The sequence below is a fragment of the Empidonax traillii genome, unplaced genomic scaffold (assembly GCF_003031625.1).
Source record: "Empidonax traillii isolate 1590-97213 ecotype Southwest subspecies unplaced genomic scaffold, ASM303162v1 scaffold1401:size261456, whole genome shotgun sequence".
NCBI classification, from domain to species: domain Eukaryota; kingdom Metazoa; phylum Chordata; class Aves; order Passeriformes; family Tyrannidae; genus Empidonax; species Empidonax traillii.
The window spans coordinates 166,675-167,112 of NW_020956594.1; positions in this window are offsets into that span (position 1 = coordinate 166,675).

Genomic DNA, 438 nt, shown 5'->3' on the forward strand with positions numbered 1-438 from the left:
GCTCTCGTTTTGTTTTTCTTTTTTTTTTTTTTTTGTTTGTTTTTTCCCTAAATTAGCCTGGCACAGTTTTATGATGGTGCAGTTCTAGCTGTAGGTTTTAAAAAAATATTAAAAATATATTAAAAAAAAAACAACAAAAAAAAGAAATAAAGTAACCCACTTATTAACCAGAAGAGAAAGATGATACTGTGGCAGATCAGTAGCAAATAAGTGACTTAATCAATGCTTTACTGTAGTTAAATAGCTATGGCCTTACTTCCTTGTCGATAGCAGCTTAATTGTCTTGAAACTGTCCGCGATTTTTACTGTCCCCAGGTGGGTTCCCCTGGGCTGAGATATCTGGTATGTACAGATGATATTTTAAATTTGTAAAATGCACCCTTGTATTACAGACGATGCAACAGAAATGCACTTCGGGGGGAAACGGCTTCTGATGAG